This window comes from Portunus trituberculatus, chromosome 49, assembly GCF_017591435.1.
Source record: "Portunus trituberculatus isolate SZX2019 chromosome 49, ASM1759143v1, whole genome shotgun sequence".
Classification (NCBI taxonomy): Eukaryota; Metazoa; Arthropoda; class Malacostraca; order Decapoda; family Portunidae; genus Portunus; species Portunus trituberculatus.
This window is the reverse complement of record NC_059303.1, coordinates 15,193,209-15,210,708: the sequence shown is the minus strand read 5'-3', so window position 1 is coordinate 15,210,708 and position 17,500 is coordinate 15,193,209. Positions and strand designations below refer to the sequence as shown.

Below are 17,500 nucleotides of genomic sequence, written 5' to 3'. Positions count from 1 at the left end.
AGTGCCAGCTTTAAACTATGATGTTAATTGTTCTATATACGAGGAGGAACAAATTAAGAGAGGTAATATATATGTAGAGAGTCATCATTATTTAACCTCTAATTCATATTCTAACATCACCTGAAGTTGATTTTATGTACTTAAGTTTACCTCCCAAAATACCTGGTTTTCTTTGAACTTTCGTGATTCTGTGATTACTTCAAACTCAGTGGATATATAGGGATAGGTAATGGGTATGCACTGACTGACTGAGCTCTTTAGCCTCTTCAGTACAGGGACACATTTATACATTGAAATTTTATGTACGATTACATCACTTTATTGGCATTAGGAATGGTTTATGGAGGTCAAAGAATTAATGGCCACAGTCCTCACTAATTTAATCCCCAATATGATTTTATAAAGCTGTATAAAATCACCAAACAGTAAATAGAATGAATATGGAAATGCGTCATGGTAATGAAGAGCTTAAGAGTTTGCATGACAGGTGGAATCTATAGACAGCCGGAGAAAGATAGACGGACTGACGGAAGCTTTGAAAGACGGGTAAAAAGACAATTAAACAGATTACTAGATAGGTGGAAAACATCTTTGTGGAACTAGTATATATAGATAAGATACGAGATAAGAATAAGTCTGGATAAAGGCAAGAGATGACAAGAGGAAGAGTAAAACAGGGAAGGAGAGGTATTAGGAGATAGGTACAAGTGAAATTGAGAAAGGGTGGAAGAGAACGCGAGGGAGATGGGACAGTTACAAGAGCAATAGAAAGAGAAGAGGTGAATGAGAACACGAGCAAGACCAAGTATAGAAAAAAAATAGATTTACATACATGAGTAGAAATAGGATAGAAAAAGGAGAGACAGCTAGTAAATAGAGATAAGATGCAATATAAGAATGAATCTGGGAAAGGGCAAGAGATAACAAGAGGATTAGAAAAAGCAGGAAGAGAGAGATAGTGGAGGATATGTAAAAGAGAAGAAGATCGAGAGAGGGTGAGAAAGAAAGACAGGGAGAAAAGGTGAAGGGAGAAGAGGGAATAGTCACAAGAGCAGTATAAAAGGAGAGGTGAAAGAGAACACGAGGAAAACTAGGCATAGAAAAAATAGGATTAGGTACAAGAGTAGAAATATGAAAAGGGTGAGGGAGCGAGAGGGTGGCAGAGGACGCGAGGGGAGCCAGATATAGAGAGGAGTGGCGAGTAGGTACAAGAGTAGTGAGAGGGAAGGAGTGAGAGAGGAGAGCGAGAGAGAGACAGGCACCCTTGTACATGCATTTGACGTAAGCAGACATGACATAACCAAGTGTGTGTGAGTGTTCGGGAGTTTGTGTGAAAGTTTGATTTTCCGATACTGTAACTTTGTGTAAATGACCTTGTGTATAAAATGGCCAACGAGAGAGAGAGAGAGAGAGAGAGAGAGAGAGAGAGAGAGAGAGACAGAGACAGACAGACAGACAGACAAACAGAGAGAGAGAGAGAGAGAGAACTATCATTACATAAATTCACAGGCTGTCATGATATAATTTCGCTATGTTATAACAAAAAATTATCATTACTTTTTGAAATAGGATTAAAAACAGGGATTATTTTTCCTTTTTTTTATCCTCCTTCTAACTATTGGATGTACGAAACAAATAAAAACAGAGTAATTGTCCACATATTGGCTTCCTGAAGACCGCCACATGACCTGTTACTTACTGACCCATATTCTAAAATACTTGTGAGCTGCACCTTCTCTATTTTCAAAGGGCTCTAGTTGAAGTGACACGGGTTTTTAAGAATGTTTCTGTAACTCTAGTGACATGTTAAGAAGTTTCCTGCATTATCAACGGGACAAATGCTCTTTAAAACTGGGCTTATCGCATCTGTAGCCTTTCAAAGTGGTCGTGGTGAGAGAGGGAAGTGTTTGTGAATATGGCGCTCTATCTCATTCAGGTTAAGACGCGATTGTAGCAAGTGTTCAGGGCAGATTGAACGGTATACAGCTAGACATTTGTTTCTGAATTTTGACTTATTCTTTTCAGTCTATTATGGAGACTACAATTCCAGTGGGCCTGTTTTTTTCTAATATTCAGTTTTTTGCCCTTGTTAGTTCTCCCTCTTACATAAAAAAAAGAAGAGTGAATAGGTAAGCTAGTGTTACGGACTTCCTACAAAGGTGAAAGAAAGGAAATTATTGTCGATAAGATATTGTTCAGATTACAAGATTGAACGATATATAGCTAGAAGAGTGAATAGATAAGCCAGTGTTACGGATTTCTGACGAAGTTAAGAAGGAAATTATTGTCGATAAGATATTGCTCAGATTACAACGCTAGAATGTCGAACGTCAGGAAATGAGAAGAAATATTCAAGTTATCAGCAATTAATTCAAACTTGTGTTAATTTTTTTCTATGAAAGAGGGGAAAGTTGGCCAAGGGCAAAACAAATAAAAGAAAATGCTCACTAGTCGCCAGTTCTTTTGCATGTTCAAGTGAGTGAGCCAAAAGAAAGGAATGAGTGTCTTGAAACCTCCCTCTTAACCCTCTTAGTACCATGACGCATTTTTCTATTCATTCTGCTTATTATTTGGTGATTATATACAGCTTCAGAAACATATGTGGACGACTAACATAATGAAGACTGAGGCCATTAACTTTCTGACCTCCATGCAACCTTCCTAATCGTCTAATCACACACAAATCTCATGGTAGAAATGTGTCTCAGTACTGAAGGAGTTCAATGAAGCCAAGTCATGGGAAGTTGGATATACAGATTCACAGAAGCAGGCAGGGAGTTCCAGAGTTAACCAGAGAAAGGTGTGAATGATTGAGAGTACTGGTCAACTCTTGTATTGGAGTTAACCAGCACTCTCAATGTTCTAGAAAAGGATATCGTCTGAATATTCCTTTCAAATTAATGGCTTAAGGGATAATGACTTTCACAACGCAAAGGAATGGGGTCAAAAAATAACAGCTGGATATTGAGTTAAAGAAAATTAATGAAAAATATACAAAGGAAGACTGACATAACCATCTGAACATTTCCTCTTATATAAATCACAGAGGAATAATGAGTTTCAAGACGCAGAATGTTTGGTTCACAGAAAACGGAAAAAAAGAAAATATTAAGGGAGACTTTGCTATTCAGATTAAGTCCACAATTCTGCTGTCGGTTTCATAATTACTGTGAAAAAATATGAAGGTTGCTTGATGTTTATTTGTGGCGGTAAATTTTCCCGTAATAGAAGTCCGGAAACGGATTTTGTGATTTATTTACGTTGTTTAATTGGATATCCTCTCTCTCTCTCTCTCTCTCTCTCTCTCTCTCTCTCTCTCTCTCTCTCTCTCTCTCTCTCTCTCTCTCTCTCTCTCTCTCTCTCTCTCTCTGTCTGTCTCTTCCACTTTAGCTTGGTCTTTTTACATGTTAATGGTATATAATGAGTACATCCTATCTTTAAACCTAACTCTCTCTCTCTCTCTCTCTCTCTCTCTCTCTCTCTCTCTCTCTCTCTCTCTCTCTCTCTCTCTCTCTCTCTCTGAATGTCTTAGAAAACTTCCATGATTCGATTTTCAACTTCTCCTTGACACATGCATTCAGAATGACAGCAACAGCGAACCCAGAGGCCCTTATTTTGTTGCATATTCCTCATTTTTCTTCGCTCCAAGACAACGCAATATTGATGAAGTTCGATAAATATGGGGAACCTTTTTTCTTCCCTTCTTTTCTTCTCAATGTCAATATTTTCCCTAATCTGAGCACGATAATTTTTTCTCCAACTTCTGCCTCCTCATTCGTCGTCATCGTCTTCTTCCTCCTCCTTCTATTCCAATTTCTTCACCTTTTTTTGTTCTTTTCCTCATCTAATTTCCCTTTTCTCTCACTCTTGGACCTCTTCACTTAAAATCTCCTCCTCCTCCTCCTCCTCCTCCTCCTCCTCCTCCTCCTCCTCAATTCTTAAACTGGATTCGCTATCTGTCTGCAAGGGTAAGTGTGCTGGAGGGAGGCAGGCAGGAGGTGGCGTTAGTGTATAGAGATGAAGGCCTTTGTGGCTTGCTTGGAGAAAAACAAAGGCAAAGCACCTCAGGATGTCTTGACCTTTCGAGAACTCAGGAATGGACTATTTATGTAACCTTTCTGCGCCACTCCTTCATTTCTTTTAAAAGGACACACACTAGTTGATGTTACACGTGTTTAATGGGTAAGTTTTTTTATTTTACTATTCAAAAGGCTCTAATTGAAGTTACACGCGTCTTTTAGCCCCTTCTGTACCATGACGCATTTCCATATTCATTCTGCTTAGTATCTGGTGATTTTATACAGCTTCAGAAACTCATTTGGGGATTAGAATAGTGAAGACTGTGGCCATTAATTTTCTGATTTCCATAGACTGTTCCTAATGTCAATAAAATGGTGTAATCGTACACAAATCTCAAGGTAAAATTGTGTCCTAGCACTGAAGGGGTTAAAGGTGTTTTTTCCAGTTAAAGTGACAAATGAACAGGATTTCTACATAATTGACAGGAGGTACAAGTTTGAGAAACCAGTTAGTCACCTCATCGGCCTTTAAAAATAGTCGTGGAGTGAAAGACAGAGAGCAAACCGCTTCAAATTACAATCCACTTTTATACGAGACGCTGAACGTGACTTGGAAGATAAGAGCTTAGATTCTCAGCCTCCTTGTGTCCTTGCATTCCTCAATTCTAGTCGTCAACCTTCCCCTCCCCTAGCGACTCTCTCACTCAGTCACTCACTCACTCAACACAATCACTCACAGATGGTCGGTATATCGCATTACACTCGCCCATTTTGGCATTTTTTTTGCTGCCCTCTCATCTTCTTTGTCATCCGGTGTCCCCTTTCCCGCCTTGTCTTGAAGGAGTTACGCAACGTTCCACGAATGCCTGAGAATTAGACCTCATTGCCCCGCCTTAGTCACGCGTGAGTCGCCGCGGGGGACCGGATGGGTGGACGTGTGGGAGAGCGTGTGGATTGTGGGTGAGCGGTGCATGGGTGGATGGGTGGACGGGTGGACGGTGCATGGCAGTGAATGAATGTTGGTGGTAAGTGGAGTGGCAGTCTCTCTCTCTCTCTCTCTCTCTCTCTCTCTCTCTCTCTCTCTCTCTCTCTCTCTCTCTCTCTCTCTCTCTCTCTCTCTGTGTGTGTGTGTGTGTGTGTGTGTGTGTGTGTGTGTGTGTGTGTGTGTGTGTGTGTGTGTGTGTGTGTGTCTGTCTGTCTGTTTTTCGCCCTGCACTACTAATACATCACTATCTACTAAGTACGCTCTGCCCTCCATCACCCAACCGGCTTGTCAAACACACATAACTAATCTTCGTTCTTGTACTTGCCCATGAGACCTCTGCTGCTTATATTTAACCACGGGAAAGTCCATTTAAATGTACCCTACCAGCGCCACCGTTGAAACGTAGCTGGTGACTCCCGTAGACTTTTCATCTTCCACCATCTCCCTTCTTACCTCCTTTGCTTCACTCGCACGGCATCCCTCACTGTCAGATTAGCACCATTGAGCCGCGGGAGCTTTTATCCTACCCTTATTTAGCACGTTTCGCTCCGGGGATGAAAGATAGTAAGAGGGGAGGTGGTTACTCTTCCGCGCCGCTGCTAACTGTACTTGCCAGCCATGAAGGACAAGGAACTAGGTGGTTGTGTGTTTTAAGCTATTTACAAGTTCTTAGAGGAAACATTTAGGTAGACCGTATTTTCCAAGTCCTCCTGTAGCCGTAATATTAGGTTGTGCTCAATAAATATCTATCTATCTATCTATCTGTGGCTGTGATCTGTTCTTTGATGTGTAGTTTGAGTATCGTATCATTGAAGGTGTTGTAATGATAGGAGGGAGTAAACAGAGATCCCAAAGTTTTATGGTAACAGAGAGAGAGAGAGAGAGAGAGAGAGAGAGAGAGAGAGAGAGAGAGAGAGAGAGATTAGATACGAGGGAGAGGAAACTACTACGCAGTGATATTAGAACCAACACGTGTGAAACTCTCCCTGGATTGAAACGCATGAAGTTAGTTATTGTTCTCTATAAAATATCGCCATTAATATAAAATGCTAAGTTTTTTTCTATTAGGATATCAAAACATGTATCAATTTCTCCGTTATCAGCTTACTGTGTCAATACGAGGTCACTGTTTCTTCTGTCACTTGGTATGTTGGTATTTAGTCCCTTTCCTCTCGTATCAGCTTGTATACAATCCTTCCATTTAATCTTGAGTCTTCAAACCATGTTCTGAAAGGTTTCTACTCACACCACCGCCTCATTTCCAGCCTCTAATTGACGTGAGAGTGTATTTTATGATGATTTTTATTGTTCTAAAGAGAAGTTGGTGAGGTTTCTAGAATATCAACATGAGAAGCACCATGAAAAGCTCTTCTAAATTCCTCTATAGCTTTTCAAAATAGTGGTGGTGGTGAGAGCAGAGCGTTTGTAGATATGGGGCTTTCTCTCATCACTTGCTCCATCCCTCCTCATTAACACCTTCAGTACAGTACGCATATTTGCCTTCAGATTTGTGTGTGATTAGACCATGTTATTGACATTAGAAAGGGTTTATGGAGGTGAGAAGATCAATGGCCCCGGTCTTCACTATCTTAATCCCCCACATGAGTTTCTGAGGTTGAATCACCAGATAGTAAGCAGAATGAATATGAAAACGCGTCATGGTACTGGAGGAGTTAAATGCCAATACCACCCAAGTATCAACTATGGAGTAACTAATTATACAAAACATTCTATATTCGTCAACCTAGACACTCCATGCGATCTGTAATATTGTTGGTCCTTCATTCGTCAAGCAGTATCACTTCTTCCCAAAGCTTATAGATGGAAAAAAAAAAAACACCAATACTGAATGAAGCAATCTGAAAAAACAATACTGAACGAAATCATCTGAAAAAAAAATCCCAGTACGAAACGAAACAATCTGAAAAAATCCTAATACTGAACGAAACAATCTGAAAAGACCAAGTTGGGATCATGTCAAGATTAGCAAACACTCTCATGGCGCTGGAGATCCTGGGTGCGCTAATCTTGATACGATCCGTTAGTTCTGTTCCAAAATACACACAATTACAACCTCATGTCAATTCGCCGCCTCAGGGATCGGGGAAGGCACGCTGAACAATCTCTGCCTTGTCTGAGCCGGTAAGTACACCAGCATCATAATCTGTAATCCCGCCTCTCCGCCGCTGTGGTGTGAAGAAAACGAGACCAACTGTGTGACTTTGTAGGGAGCACTTAACTATTTACCAGGTGAAGGGTGGACGTGTGTGTCTGGAGGGGATGGTGTGGTTGGGGGGAGGAGTCTCAACTGTATGGACGGAGACAGTAAGATGTGGAGTTGAAGGGTGTTTTGAGGTGGAGTATGTACGTAATATATTAAGTGGAGAGGTGTGGTGGATGGGAAGATACACCACTCCACCACCTTCACCTCTTTCTTTTAAAGCTCCACCTCCATCAGAAGGGAGGATAACGTGGTCTGTATCAGTGTGTGGAGTGAAGCTGGATTCCGTGGAGGAGAGGTGGAGACAATGGTGGAAGTGGCATGTGGAAGGGACGAAGGGCGGTGCGAGAGTGAGTGGTTGGCTGAGTTGGTGGTGATGGCTGATGTCCCAGGAAGGAGAGGTGGAGGGGGAGGGGGAAGTGAGGAGTCAGGGATGGGGTAATTAGGGTAGAGTGTAACATGAAGAAAACCTTAATTTAGATCCATTATACAAACATTACTTTTGAGTGGCTGTTGTAATAGTCGCTTTTTTATGCTTTTTCTTCAGCATAATGTACGTACCCCCTTTCCTTGGCCTTCTTTTCAGGCGTACATTTTTCCTGGAGGCATTTAGCGCGTCTGTTTTCCCCGCGTGACGCTGGCGCGGCGTAAACAGCTTTCTGAAAGGAGCGAGAGGCGCGTAATGAGTAGGAGGCAAATAGTCGCCTTTTGCATTAAGCCAAAGCGCGACTCTCCCAGCAAATAAACAAGAAGCAGAAGCCCCGACTCTGCCGGTGACGTGTCAAGCCCCGCCCCTCGCCTCTCTCGCTTCCGCGCCGGAGCTGGCAGTGGCTCAAACCGAGTAGTGTGTCTTGTGATCGTGGGCAAACCTCACCTACTCCCTTCCCCCGGCCGCTCGCCACGCACCGAGCCGCCGCAGGAGATAACCGAGGTCTTGCAAGGTAGGCCACCGATCCTCCTCTCTTGCTAAGACCCCCAGCAGGGCTCCCTTGGCCGCCAACGCCCCGCACGCCCTCTGTACTTGTGGATAGTGTTGCGGTCAAGTCTTACTGCCACATACAGCGAAACGTGCGGTGCTGATGAGAAGAGAGGGGGAAAGAGAGAGCGAGCGAGCGAGAGAGAGAGAGAGAGAGGGGATATTGTTTGATAGTATGTGCATGCCAGCTCTCATTTTCCTCCATGCCTGCACTCTCCTCCGTTTCTCTCTCTCGCTGTGCCAAATAGAGAGGGCTCGCCGTGGTCCTCATTGCAGCGCTGCCGCTCACACCGGACGGAAATATCTGTGAGGAGCCGTGGGGACCAGTGGGCTTACTTTCTCCCCTATCAATGTTGTCAACTGAGCACCGCCTTTCTCGCCAATCTCGCCGGCATTCTCGGCTTTGAATGATAAGCGTGACGTGGCAGCAGACTTCATAGCGGTATTGGTAACCCATAAAAAGTATTACGAGTTTCATCAAGTGTTCTCAACTCCTCTCTGTGCCAGTCTCGTGACGGCACTGCTTGAGCGAGGCACGCACAGCAACACTGCCTCGTCTGGTGTTTTCATACAAGCCCGCATGACTCCCGCGACCTTGGATTCATGATCGTCGTCGGCGTTCCGTGGGGCGTGTTTTGACATGCGCCAAGTTTGAGAGCGGTACAGCCTTCCAGTGTGAGCAGCGGCCACGTGTTTCATGTTCCGTCCTGCTGGCGTGTTGATGTTTTAGTGTGCTGGTGATGTGATGCGTGATAGGTGATCCTTTGAAGAGATGCATGATAGTTGAGATGCCAGCTAAATTATTGTAATACCGGTACTAGATGAATATTCCTGATGCGGGTTGAATAGCGAGATATGAGATAGATGATCGTGATGCAAAATGGATAGTCTTCACGTCTTGATAGGAGGTAATTAGTCACGAAAAGAGATGTAAATACGATTGTTCATGGATAGTGAAGTAATAACCTGTGATGCACGTTGAAATAATACTGAGACTCGTTGGTTATCTAGTAATACCACAATCGTCCTTACAAAATGTTCTCGTTAAGAGTTAGCAGTCTTGTCACTCCGCGCAGTGGAAAGGAATCGCCCTCTCTCTGCTTTGTATTCTCGTCACGCCCATCACAGCGTTACTCACCCGTTGAACACGCTACACACAAGACAAACACGCCACACACACAAGACAAACATACTATGTACAAGACAACCACGCCACACACAAGACAAACTTATTATATACAAGGCAAACACGCCACACACAAGACAAACACACTACATTCAATATTAACACTACACACACATACCAAACACTACATAATCATGACAAACACGCCCCAAACAAGACAAACACGCTACATTCATGACAAACACACTACACACTCTAGACTAACACTATACACACTCATGACAAACACGCTATACGCTCAGGACAAACAAAATTAACGCTCACCAAAAAAACACATCCGTGTTGTCAAACAGTCGTGTGGCCAGACAGTAACACATGCGGCGCTGTCACGTAACAAACAAAGCCGTACATCACATTGTATAACCTTGTCAGTGCAGAGGTCGCAAGGTAGCACGCCTCGCCCCAAAACACCAGACGCAAATACCTCGCACCTTGGTAGACATTTAAATCACCGCCGTCTACTGAGTAGCCACCCAAGGCCAAGTAGAAAATAGAATGAGTAAAAGTAAATTGTAACGCCTTGTGGAAACGACCCTGTGAGATTTTGTATTATGTTAGTTAAGAATAAACGTCTAAAGTTAAAACATTTTCTTAAATGACGAGTATAGATAACAGTAAAAAAAATCGTAGTTTTCATATTTATCATCAATGTAAAAACAATTCATGGTGTTAATCCAACTGGGAATAAACCTCTAGAATTCAATATTTTCAGTAATCACAAATGGAAATAACATTGGACCGCCGCGTTAGTCTCTTCAGTAGCAGGACGCGTTTTCATATTCATTGTAGTTACTGTTTAGCTATTTCATACAGCTTCAGAAATATATGTTAGGATTAGAATAGTAAAGACTCTGGCCATTAATCTTTTGACCTCCATAGACCCTTCTTGATGCAAATAAAATCATCTAATCATACCCAAATATCAAAGTAAAAATTGTGTCCCAGTGTTGAAGTTAAGGGCTTGTACTATAGTTTCAAGCACAATGAAGAGGTCAGGTTAGCCTCCGATACACAAGTTGTACGGAACGTGAGGTATCCGCGGCACTTTGGCAGCCTGGCGGGACCACACACGCTTGGCGGGCCGAGGGCAGCGTGGCGGAGAAGCAGGAAGTTTGCCCGACTTACTCTACGCTTACTTCCCATTTTCTCTTGGTGTGCATGGCGATTTTGTTTGTAGCTGCACCAGATTATCTTGCCTTTTATTTCTCCCGCTTTTCCTCCTCTTTCTTCTCCTTGTGGTGATTCTGGGTGACTTTGAAGACAAGAGTTTCCTGAGAGCTGGGGGGGGGCGTTTTTTCACTCCAACGACGGTTTTATATTTTTTCCTTGGAAATTCTATACCCAGTGACCTTGGGTTTGTTTTATATTTTCTTCACTTTTTTCCTCGAAGATACTGTTTTCATTGTGAATTTAGATTTCCCTGTCGTGAGGAAAGAATTCGTGTCGTGAATATTATTACACACACACACACACACACACACACACACACACACACACACACACACACACACACATACACATACATGTACAGACAGTCAAGTCTCTCTCCACAAGACTCACAACACATTCACAGTTTTTTTTTCATAAAGCTCGTATTATTCACTTTACTTTCACGGATGACCGCAGATCTCACTCCTGAAACCCTCCTTCCTCCTCCTCCTCCTCCTCCTCCTCCTCCTCCTTCTCCTCCTCCTGCATCTTCTCGCCCTCCTGCATTTCTTCACAAGTTAACATCCTCTGTCACAACCAAATATCTCCTTGCCAAAGCCAAATTTTCGCTAGTTAACGCATGACAGCTGCGGGGGTAGTGACAAGCTATGGGTGACAGCGGAAGACACCAGCTGTTAACTTAGCTACCACTATGCACCGGGAAAAAAGGCAAGACATTCACTTAAGTAGCCGTATCTCTCATGTTTCTATCTTATTAGCCTCAAAGGTCAAGGGTTGGGACGCGCCCCTGCACTCACACCCTGCGTCAGGAGAGGCAGAGAGAGGGAGAGAGGGAGAGCAACTGAGTGTAACTTTCCCACGAGTACACCAGAGCAGCGGCTTGTTGAAGGGAACATGGGTGAAACAGGAGCCTAGCAGAGTCAAGTGTCACTAATAGGTTCGGGGGCGTTCCTACTAATTATTGCAGCTTTGGACGACATTCCTTCTACCCCCTCCCCCCCCACCCACCCTTTGCTCTCTTCCTTAACAACACTCCTTGCCTCCCTCATACTGCTGTGTCTCCCTTCCCTCCTCCTCCTTCGTCTCATTGTTTCCGGGATGATTTGCGACCTTCTACTCCCACGTCAGCCACAGTCATTCAAGGTTATGGAACGTTATGGCTCTACAGACACCAAAGAATCCACCCTGAAGGCCCCACGCTCCACCTTCAGGGATAAGCATAATCACTTAGGCTCCACACACTCACGCACCCTCGGCTTCCACCTCCTCATCCCTTTCTTAGACGACAAACACTTCAAGACACGCATGTAACACTTATCCTCAGTAACGAGGCTGACGGAAATAAGAGATGAGAATAATAGCAGGTGTGGTCATTATGTTTATTTGTCCTCCAGTTCCTGTCTTGTCTGTTGAGTTGATTAAGGGAGGTACCAAGGCAGAACACAGTGGAGTAGAGATGGAATGAAGGGAAACGTAGTAAGCTTTTATGTAACCGAGCGTGAGTGCGAGCAAGTGAGTGGGTACAGAGCTGGTAAGGTCGAGTGAATAAGGCAACAGATATGATATAGTGACAGTGACTTGATATTGTGGTAACAGCGACTTGGCACCTTGCTCAGAGAGAGAGAGAGAGAGAGAGAGAGAGGTGGGATGCAGATGACATGACATAAGGATGGTGACAAATAGATTTTTTATTTGAAGTAACAAAGATGTGATGGCTGGCATGAGGTGACTGATGAGAGAGAGAGAGAGAGAGAGAGAGAGAGAGAGAGAGAGAGAGAGAGAGAGAGAGAAAGTATCCACAGCTCGTAGTGACACAGGGAATGTAGTGGATGCGGGTTCCTTCCATCCCCCCCCACACACACACACAGTAACAGACTCACACCTCTTCAATATTCTTAGCGTAATAACGAGGCCAATTTATCTCACTTGGACCTCATCACACACACACACACACACACACACACACACACACACACACACACACACAACCAGACAATCCTTCATCACCACATCCCTCTCTCTGGCTTCTGGGAGCGTCCGGTCTACATGTTCGTCCTCTTCCTCCTCCTCCTCCTCCTCCTCCTCCTCCTCCTCCTCCTCCTCCTCGTCCTCGTCCTCTTACTCCTCCTCTTCCTCTTCTTCCTTCTCTTTCTCGTCAGTCATCAGTCTTCTTCTACTACAACTCATGATCTTCCTTATTCATCTAGTTGTCTTCCTCCTCCTCCTCCTCCTCCTCCTCCTCCTCCTCCTCCTCCTCCTCCTCCTCCTCCTCCTCATCTTTTTCTTCTTCTTCCTTCAGCTTCTTTCCTTCCCATGTTCTTCGTCATCGTCTTATCTATCGCTTCCTCTTCTTCGTCAACCTCCTACACACACACACACACACACACACACACACACACACACACACACACACACACACACACACACTTTGAGGTGTTGTATAGATTTTCACGTTTTCTCACTCGTTAATATAAATTGCTCCGAACACCTGAATATGACGTTTTTTTCCGTGTTGTTGTTGTTGTTGTTGTTGTTGTGTTGTTGTTGTTGTTGTTGTTGTTTCCGTCCCTAAGTTTTCTCCCCCAATCTCTTAATGGCAGTGTGAAACCTTTTATCTCGAGATCTGAATGTATCACGCCTTTCTCTCTCTCTCTCTCTCTCTCTCTCTCTCTCTCTCTCTCTCTCTCTCTCTCTCTCTCTCTCTCTCTCTCTCTCTCTCTCTCTTCCTCTCGGTCTTCTTCACTATTTCCTTCATCTCTCGTTTTCATCTCCTTTTCTCCACTTCTTTCCTTGTTTCATCTCTATTTCTATTCTTCATCTCTCCTGTATAGATCCTTATTCTTTCCTTTCTCTCCTTTTACATCTCTCTTTCTATTTCTTCCTTCTTGTCTTTCTGTCTTTACTTCATTTCTTTCTCTTTACATCCAACTAAATTTCTTTTTCCTCCTTCAACTCTTTGCCTTTTCCTTCCTATTTTCCTTAACTTCTCCCTCAGTTCCTTATTATTCACCATTTCTTCCTGTTTTTATCATTTTTCTCTCTTTTCATCTCTCCTTTCCGTCTTAGTCTGTTTCATCTGTCTTCCTTGCGTTTTACTCCTCATTCTTTCTCCTTTCTCTCTCTCTCTCGTCGTGGAAATTCCGAATATAATGAGAGAATTTGAGGTGTTTACGACAAGGAACAGGTTAGGCGGGTCTCCCTTCCCCCAATGGCGTGACGAGTCTAGCATGACGTCACGGCGCCTGGAGAACCAATCACCTTGCTTTTTCGAGTGTGAATTTTCAAGGAGAGTTTTCTGTGTATGTGTTGGGAGTTGGAAATGGGTGGGTCTCTCTCTCTCTCTCTCTCTCTCTCTCTCTCTCTCTCTCTCTCTCTCTCTCTCTCTCTCTCTCTCTCGGAGCAGTGTTTTTTTTTTGCTATGATATTAGTGATTAATAGTAGTGGTAGTAGTAGTAGTAGTCGTAGTGGTAGTAGTGGTAGTAATAGTAGTAGTAGTAGTCGTAGTGGTAGTAGTAATAGTAGTAGTAGTAGTAGGAGGAGGAGGAGGAGGAGGAAATAGTAGCAGCAGCACTGAAATAATATACAAAACATCTCCTCTGTTATTTTATCAACAAATAGAATAAAGAATGCATAAATAAATCTTTTGCTTCACTGGGGTTGAAAACGTTGCAGCCAGCGAGGCGTGCACACTTCCTGCTGGTATGTACACGCCACGCCACGCCACTCTCGTTTATTCGTTGATTTAATTACTTATCACCATGTATCCGCCTCAGTGTACCTACCCGTCTGTGATCTTGTGTCTACTCGCCTAAACAGTTTTACGAGTATATTTTCTGGTTCAATTTCCATTTTTATACATTTTTCTTTGTGTATTATGGCAACTAAATAGCAATGTAAATTTCTTAACCCCTTCGGTACCATAATACGTTTCCATATTCAATTTGCTTATTATTTAGTGATTTTACACATTACACAGTTTCAGAAATTTATATGGTGGATTAAAATAGTGAAAACTGTAGCCATTAAGCTTCTCACCTCCATAAACCCTTCCTAATGTAAGTAAAATGGTCTAATCGTACATAAATCTCAAGGTGAAATTGTGACCCAGTACTGAAGGGGTGAAATCTCTTATGTTTTCTCCTCTTCTATAATGCATTTGTAGGGTTTTTTTTTTTTCATAAGCATGTGTAATATAACGTAACCTAACCAAACCAAGCCTTACCTAAACCTTACTTTATAATATGGTATGTTTTTTTTTTTTCCTAATTCTTTTAACGTTTTTTTTTTCTCTCTCTCTCTCTTCCTGGTTATTATCTGCATATAATAAGCCCCTGACGCGCCGAGCCTTAATCACTGGCAGTTCAGGTGTGCTGGATTACCTTTGTTCACACCTTCCTTGATATAAAATACCTGTCCAGTGACTCACAACATCCCGTCTCAGCTGTGTCTTGCTACCTTTTCTCTCTCTCTTATTTAGAAGAGATAAGGTTCAATAAGATGGAATAGAGAGTGAGAGAAAGTAATGAAGAAAGTTGAATGATTGTAGAAGCTAAAGATGATAGTAGTGTGTGTGTGTGTGTGTGTGTGTGTGTGTGTGTGTGTGTCTGTGTGTGTGTGTGTGTGTGTGTGTGTGTGTGTGTGTGTGTGTGTGTGTGTGTGTGTGTGTGTGTGTGTGTGTGTGTGTGTGTGTGTGTGTGTGTGTGTGTTTGTGTAAATGTGTGTGTTATCGTTATTTTATTGTGGTGTTATTAGTCACGTCACGCTAGGCAAGAGATGAGAGAGAGAGAGAGAGAGAGAGAGAGAGAGAGAGAGAGAGAGAGAGAGAGAGAGAGAGACTGAAACACTTCAGCGTCCGTCCCACTGGCCACTTGTTGCATCCAGCCCGCGGTAAATGTAATCTGATAGCGTGCCATAAATGCATTCCAACACTTTATAAATAGGTTTTCGTTACTAAGTGCAGTAATAAGACAATAATATGTTTGTAGAATTGCTGATCATATAAGTGCATTACCAGGACTTGCCTTTCCAATGGTCGTGGTAATGGCAGGAGATCAGGAGGAGGCGATGGAGGAAGAGGAGGAGGAGGAGGAGGAGGAGGAGGAGGAGGAGACAGAAAGCAGATGTAGCAGAAGAATATAAATAGTAGTGGTAATGGTAGTAGTAGTAGTAGTAGTAGTAGTAGTAGTAGTGGTAGTGGTAGTGATAGTAGTAATAGTAGTGGTAGTAGTAGTAGTGGTAGTAGTAGTAGTAGTAGTAGTAGTAGTAGTAGTAGTAGTAGTAGTAGTAGTAGTAGTAGTAGTAGTAGTAGTAGTAGTAGTAGTAGACAAAGTAAAAGCGTTGTAGTACCATCAGTATAGTATTATAATTAGTACTAGTAGCAGAAGCAGTGATAGAAAAAACAAAACTAGTGATATTAGCAGTACCAGTAGTAATAGTGGTAGAATAGTGATAGAAAAATAGTGATAGAAAAAGAACTAGAAACACGAAGCATGTTTTAACTACTCCTCAACCCGCAACACAAGGACACAAACAAGAAACACAGTCCTACCCAAGACACAAAGCTAGATCATGGAAAACTGCATGACTGAATGAATGAATAAATGAATGAGTGAATAGGTTAGATTAGGTTAAGTTAGGTTAGGTTAAATTACTGGCTGGCTGTCTGTATGGATGAGTGACTGACTGACTGACTGAGTGGCTGGCTGGCTGACTGACTGACTGAATGAATGAATGAATGAATGAAAGAATTACTGACTGACTGACTGAATGAGTGAATTAATGAATGAATGACTGGCTGGTTGGCTGACTGAGCAGAGAGAGAGAGAGAGAGAGACAATTTCTCACGTGGCTGTCACTTTGCATTCCAAGCAGGACAGTTATGCCCGAGCGTGTCCTGACGGTGCCAAGGGAGGGAGGACACACTTCTCTATCAGGCAGCTTCCGTCCTCCAGTGGCACGTTGCTTGTTGGTGTTAGCGTGGCTTGCTCCCTTGGCGCCTCATCTACTACTTGTGGCTTCTGCTCCTTGTCTTTCCTCATAGTGGCTTTCTGTCTTCTGTGGCTGAGCATTTCTTACGTGCTTCTTCTTTGTGTGTGTGTGTGTGTGTGTGTGTGTGTGTGTGTGTGTGTGTGTGTGTGTGTGTTTGTGTTTATACTAGTTTTCATCCTTATCATGCCAAAACTGAGTTCCATTTTTACCTTGTGTTTGTCTTTCCTTTTCTGGTCCTCACTGGGTCTTACTGGTTAAGTGTGTGTTGGTTTACTCTTCATTTCCGCCTTTATTGTATCAACACTCCTTGTTTGTCTATACTTCTCTCGTGGATGTATGTTTGTTCATCCACTGTTTCTGTCTTCCATCAGGAGTATCTTTCTTTTTTTTCATTGTGCTTTTTTATGGGTCCTTTTTGTCATCTCTGTCAGTGTAAGTGTTGGTTTATCCCTTATTTCGTGTCTTATGATAGCAAGGCCAGCAGTAACTACCCTTACTCAGCGTGTTCTGTAGCGAGCTTTATGCAACATCTGTCCCATCATAAAAGTACGGGAGATGAACGGAGGAAGATGAGAAAGTATGGAAGATGAACGGAAAAGAAGAAGAAAAAAGGTTAAAACGGAAAGAAAGTCAGAGGAGAGAAAGAAGATCAAGATGTAAAGCTGTAAAGACAAAAAAAAAATAGTACGTTTCCTTCATATTCTTAGGATTTTTGATGTCTTACTCGTTTATGGCCACCTTGAGCATGTTCGTCGCTACAACACTTGAAGGAGAGGCGTCAGGTTTAACCCCTTCAATACTGAGACGTATTTTTACCTTGATTTTAGGATATGAGTAAACCATTTTATTTCCATTAGGAAGACTATGAAGGTCAAGAGATTAATGGCCAGAGTTTTCACTTTTCTAATCCTAACATATCTGAAACTGTTTAAAATCGCCGAATAGTAACCAGAAT

The 17,500-nt window shown here is 42.8% G+C and overlaps 1 protein-coding gene across 2 annotated transcripts in view; it reads left to right on the top strand.

Annotated features, from left to right (window-relative positions):
* Window positions 1-17,500, top strand: part of LOC123499163 (excitatory amino acid transporter 3-like) — a 134,329-nt gene that overhangs the window by 51,148 nt on the left and 65,681 nt on the right. Inside the window, exon 1 of one of the 2 annotated variants that reach the window (XM_045246857.1) lies at window positions 8,012-8,166. The exons of the other annotated variant lie outside the window; for it this stretch is intronic. The gene's annotated coding sequence lies outside the window, so the exon portion shown is untranslated. Of the gene's footprint in view, window positions 1-8,011; window positions 8,167-17,500 lie in introns of those variants that run through there. 2 annotated transcript variants of the gene reach the window in all.